General features: G+C 32.7%; 1 long non-coding RNA gene across 1 annotated transcript; it reads left to right on the forward strand.

The window, feature by feature from the left end:
- Window positions 1–1,208: 1,208 nt before the first annotated feature.
- LOC145134295 (uncharacterized) lies at window positions 1,209–4,378 on the forward strand. The gene is made up of 3 exons (XR_013719066.1): window positions 1,209–2,416; window positions 2,639–4,092; window positions 4,187–4,378. It is a non-coding gene; the product is annotated as an uncharacterized LOC145134295 (long non-coding RNA).
- Window positions 4,379–5,967: the final 1,589 nt, after the last annotated feature.

Consider the following 5,967-nt stretch of genomic DNA (forward strand, 5'->3'; position numbering starts at 1 on the left):
GAATATGAAGATTGGAAGACTAAAATTTCATGATTTTGGATTATCAAATAAGGGAGAAAACTAGTTTTTTAAGCTCTTACTTTAAACATTTATCTCATGGGTCTTAGCACTTTAAGACCCATGCTTTATCAAACCAAGTAGCCATGCTTTCTAGAGCATGGTGTGTTGAATAAATTAATCAAAACCAAGTCTTATTTCTTCTTTATGGTCTCCTTGAATATTTTTTAAAAAGAAGAAGCTAGTTTTTCTATAAAATCTCTTCTAATTTTTGTAACTTATCGAACATATAAATCCATATAAGACAAAACCCCCTTTTGGTCCAAAAAGATGTACATGACATAATAAATCATGCCTTATGATATATTATGATATGTTTTGATAATTAACATTTGAAATTAATATTTCCATGAAATATATAATTTCCAATTAATTACAAGAATTATATTTATTTATCAATGATCAAATTCTTATAAATAATATATATGCATCAAGTTGTTGTTAGTGTGACCCTTTAGGATCATATATTATCTAGCAATATCATTTTCCATTTACAAGACCAAGGTAGAAAGAAAAAATCAATCCACCAAGGCATCATGCTTTCAAAGGCCAAGGTGAAAAGAACAAAATCAATTCACCAAGGTATCATTCCCTTGGATTTCTATCTAAGTCCAATGCCGAGGTGAAAAGAACAACTCGATCCACCAAGGTATAATGCTGATCATGTCATCTACCTCGTGAAGGGAAGGTACCACCCCAATAGATTCCTCTAGTGTCTCTTATGAGATATCATGGCCCGGACAGTTTTTATTATCTATTTATTTTCTTTCCTTTTTATTACTTTCCAATTTCTTTTCATTACTTTCAATTTCTTGTCATTACTTTCTAGGCTTTACACATTTCATTCGTTCGCTTAAAATACTCATTTCCAAAATTAAAACATATATATTTCAAAACCTTTCAAATACATTATCAAAACATTCGTTCTTCGAAAATGTTCTTTGCTTTAAAAAATATTCTTGCCTTCAGGGTATTCTTTCAAAACATTTAACACTTTCTTTTCAAAACATTTTATATATCAAAGCATTTTCATTATATATAGATATAAAATTTGAACCCCTTTTGTGAACAGTAAAAAGTGGTTCTTTTTCACTTTAGCCCTTGGACTTTTGTTGTTTGTGGGTTTTATCGATTTTTCTCCTGCTCAAATTATATATGCATCCCTGGTCCCAGGTTAAACTGTTCCGGTCCAGATCCACCGCCTATGTCGCCCAATCACTTGCATTTGCTTCCACCACCTTCTTCTACTGCTTTCTTTCCACTGATGCACCGCTTTAAATTCCTGGATAGCTTTACTCATCTTCTAGATTTTTCTTCATCGCTTACTTCCACCGCCTCTCCTTCTCCTTTACCACTGCTACTTTAACTCAAGCAGGGTTGGTTTAATCACTCCACCTACCCTTCTTCAACTAAACAACTTTCCATTTCCAGTACCTTCCACCGTTCCTCTAAACCAACGCTATTCTGTAAGAGACGAATAATCTCCGCCGACTTCTCTATCATAGGAAAAATTCGCCACCGATTTCCTCTCTCCAACGGCCTTTAGAAATCTCCATCGCCGATAGCTTCTCACGCACCGCTGTCGATAGCCTCTCACGAAATGACCCCTGGAACCAGTCGGTCCCCCTTTCTCTCAGCCTCCACCACCACCACCACCTTCGTACCACACAACTACACCGTCTCACCCCATGTTCATTTTTCTTCCTTTTTTCTGCTTTCTTTTGAAATCGACAATATTGATACCAATTTCATGGTTATCAGTGTCGTTGGTGATGATGCCTTTTGTTTAATTTGGTTATGCGTTGATTGATGTTAATAATCCATGTTCATCTAGATTTCTCAGATATGTCTTGATTTGATTAGTCTTATGCCTTATATTTCTTAGGAACGAAAGTCTTGATGATGACCAACCCAGTCAAAGTTAATAGAAGGATAGAAATCAAATGCTTAGAATAATCAAAGAATAGAAATCAGATTGTAGGCAAGTTGTTTGATCAAATTCATGACAGGGATTAATTTTTTCACTGATCAATTACATGTTTTAAGTTTTAAGTTTTGAATTTTGATGTTGGTTGCTTCTTAGTTTCTTCCGATTCGGAGTACCATATTTTAATCCCGTAAGGTTTATCTCTTTTACTCTTGTCTTTTTCTTGAATCGATTCGTACGATACAGTAAATAACACATGGCCCCTTTTTTTCTTCTTCTAATCGATTGTTTTGTAACATGGTTTTTTTGCTGGATGGTGTAGGTTCGATTTTTTAATATGGATTCAGTTAGTTTGATAATATTATTGTGACTTAAATATGTTTTCCGCAGTTTGTCGTAATTTTGGAGACACAAGTTTCAGCTCAATCTTAGGTACACTTCTTATTTCTTCCTTCACATTTGTTCTGATTTCCTTATTTAGAACAATGTCAATTCGCAAGTATATAGTTCATATACATATTACCTCCATTGAAATGCATTGTTCAAATTTTGGTTTCTTAAGTTGATTTCGTTTATTGGCTATGCTAAATAGTATGATATCGGTTGTTACTTGGAAAGAACAACAACATTCACATCTATTTCTATCTATTTCAGGGGGTTTCATTTGTTATCCATATCTACAATGCATCCAAATAGATTAATGCAACCACTTCACCAATTAATTTCTCTCTCTCTCTCTCTCTCTTTTTGTAAATTTTAGGCCGACTTATAAAAAAGACACGATGTTTTTGTATTATGATTTTTATTTATTCATATGATGCAGATCAAACCACTGAAGCTTTTAAAGAAGTTGCAATAATTAGTCATCCTTCAATTGGTGGATATGCATTTAGATTAACTACTTCATCAGTCACTCTTCAGGTACATATCCTTTAATCAGATAGAGACAAGGTGACTATTTTTAGAATTCTTTTTGAAAAAATAGAAGTTTTGCGAAAAAAATAGAAGTTTTGCAGATTAGCTTCTTCATTTAAAGCATCTTGTCATTAATTTTTTATTTCCTTAGAGTAACAAGCCACTCAGGCCACAAGGATAAAATAATAGAAAATTAAAAGAATAGCAAAGTTGTTGGTGCTTATTGTCATTGCTGACTTGGTTTTTTTTTTTTTTTTATTGCCATTGCGGATTTCATTTGCTTATATGTGCCATATAGTGTATTGCCTATTTTTTTATTCTTTATGATAACATGGATCTTTGGTTGCGGGATATTTTGGACCTTTCAATGCAAAGTTATCATTCATTACTAGATGCTGTAATACGGTAAGATAAAGGTCCGATTCTGATTCAAACTGTCGTACTGATTAGGTATGAAGGATAAACAAGTAAAAAGTTTTTTTTTAATTACATTGAGGCTTGGGAGAGATGACTAAGTGGGCATGTTTAACTGATTAAACATAAGAATAAGTTCTAACTTTATTGATATTCAAGAAGTAGCAATGAATGTTGGTGAAAGAGGAACTATGTTAATGTAAACGGTTAATGGTGAGAAATTCCACAATATCTGTTTCCTATCTATATATCTCCAAAATCTCCATCATAGCTTCATTATAAGCAGCTTCTTCTTTATCTTCAAAACCATCGTTGCTATTCATAAGACCATCATATTCACCCTCGAGATCTTTCATCTTCATAAGAACATCAGTTCTGCCCCAAAGATCCTTTGTCTCCATTAAAAAAAACAGTTATCCCCTTCATAATATAACCAGAAACCGTCAATTTCAAAACAGGAATGTAGCACTGATTCACGTGGTGGCAAGTTGATCGAAAGGCAACATTGATATGAATAACCTTTTTGCAGAAGTTGATAGAGTAGCTTTTTTTTTTTGTCTTTTGCAGAAAAAGAAGCGAGCTTCAATTTAAGGTTAAGAATGTAGCCTTCTCCCTAATGACAAATGGGCAACCAGTTATTATTTAAGTTTTCTTTATTTTACTACCCTTTAACGAAAAAAAATTAATATTACTTTTTTTTTTTGTTAATGAAGGTTGAAATAAGCACAATGCTTATGTAAACTGTTCAATATATTAAATTTTTCCAACTCCAAATCAAGGTTAGTAAACAAAAACAAAAAAAAAATGAAATTATTTGTTTCATATCATGAATAGAGATTGAAGATTAAATTTATTGATATTCTGTTGTTGCAGCTTTCTCTTGCCTACAACTGTATGTACATTGGACTTTGTATAATACATGATTTGGTGATTATGTATTACCTTTTTTTATTCATTTTTTTAATCCAAAACCAGATATGCTTCTATGTTTAACCTTTATGGTTATTTTTCGTGAACACGATACCTTGAATGCTTATGGGCATGAGCTTTTTATAGACTTCCTCATACTTTTTGTTTCTTTGAAATCATCATTAAAAAACTTTCGCTAATTTGTTGCAAACAGAGTTTTGAGCATTTCTAGTTTTAAAGAGGGTGAGACGAGAAGATTTTGGGTCTGATTGATTCTGGGAAAGTGGAGCCTTCAATGAAAATTGCTATAACTTTCAATCTCTTTTCATTTTATAGACTTAACTTCTACTTTAACTTTTGAATTCAATATTAGTTTTGATACTCACATTTTATATGAATTTGAGTTCATATAATAAAAATCATTTTTCCATGTACCCCAAAGTGGTAAAATGCCAACATGTACTTACCTGAATAACAAGAAGGCTAGCTAGTCCTCTTTTAGTTCCTTTCATTAAAGCAACACTATAAAATACCACACATATATGAAGTACTTGAAAGTAAAATAAAATAACCACAATGCCCCTAAAGGATTCCATTACTAAATTTTATTGATTTAAGTTATTCCTTATGTAAAAATATGAATGTAGGCGAAAACAATGCGTAAATCCGAGCCCGTATGCAAAATTTAGAAGAAAATGAGTGACAAATCCTCAAGAGGGACACGGGCCGTGTTGATTTACGCTTAAATAATACGGGTCGTGTTCACATGGCTGCATACTTTTCTTAATCCGTATTTTCTCAAAATAACACTCTACTTTGCATAACTCTTGGGACACCATTTCCAATTCACTTTGCACCAGTTGTATAGGTTCTCACATATGATTAGGAGGTGTTTTATCATCTTAAAACATTCCACTTAGTCAATTAAGTGATCATTGACCAGTGAGAACATAATGATCCTTAAGTGTTTAAAAGAAGGGTAAACTAGTCCATTTTGCACTTGAACATTCTAAAGTCCACAAAACTTGTTCCCAACTTATTGAACACTCAAGTGAATGTTTTTGAGTACATAAAACCACAACCAAGCTAATTGTAAATACCCAATCTAACTATGGAATCCTCAATTCCATTCAATTTTCCCAAATTTCCCTTACAGCCAATAACTCCATATATTAATCTAGGAATCAATAAACACTATATGTTTTGAATTCAAATAATTACAAGAGTATCCATTCATGATTATGAACTTCCTTTACCCATCAACTGCTTAAATACAAAGGATTCCATTGGTTTCATCATATTGTCCCCAAATCCAATTCAATCCAAGCTTTTTCATGATTCTACCATCATGGATGTGTTTAACTATTCCAATTGGATTGATCATCATCAAACATCATCTAGGTCATTGAACCCATTCCAATTTAACATATATACATGAAATCCCCAATTTGAATTTCTAGGGTTCATGATGGTTTTCACCCAAATTCTCAAATCCATCAATGGGATGATTGCATTGAGATTAAGATTATCAAAATAACTTAAGAAAGGATAGAAACCAAAACCCTAATCAATGAATCATACTAATTTCCACATTGGGGTTTTCCCCAAACCTTGAATTCAAAATTTAGAGGTAGAAGAGAAGAGGTCATACCTAGCAAGCTTTTGATTCCTCTTTCATGTGTATGAATGCTCAAAACTTGCCTTGTATTAAACCCTAGGAGGCAAAGAGGTGAAAATCGCCATTA

This window comes from Lactuca virosa, chromosome 8, assembly GCF_052849685.1.
Source record: "Lactuca virosa cultivar CGN04683 chromosome 8, Lactuca_virosa_CGN04683_v6, whole genome shotgun sequence".
NCBI lineage: Eukaryota > Viridiplantae > Streptophyta > Magnoliopsida > Asterales > Asteraceae > Lactuca > Lactuca virosa.